The sequence below is a fragment of the Penaeus monodon genome, chromosome 22 (genome assembly GCF_015228065.2).
Source record: "Penaeus monodon isolate SGIC_2016 chromosome 22, NSTDA_Pmon_1, whole genome shotgun sequence".
Lineage (NCBI taxonomy): Eukaryota > Metazoa > Arthropoda > Malacostraca > Decapoda > Penaeidae > Penaeus > Penaeus monodon.
This window is the reverse complement of record NC_051407.1, coordinates 9519774-9520026: the sequence shown is the minus strand read 5'-3', so window position 1 is coordinate 9520026 and position 253 is coordinate 9519774.

The following is a 253-nucleotide window of genomic DNA, read 5'->3' as shown; positions in this document are numbered from 1 at the left end:
CCACGCTAAATAGTTGCATTTCCAGTGACACAGATATCAGAAACACTTGCTCCATCTTCTTTAATCCTTATCCTCATCCAGATTTTCATTTTCGAATCTCAAATCTGTCGTCTACGAATCCCTTACAGTTTCCCACGCGAAAAGAGAATTAAGGATGGTTTCAGGAAAAGCAATCGGATGGTGAATGACCTCGCATGACATGGCTCCATTACTGCATGACTTGCATTATGAAGATTTGGATGTCAGGTGTATG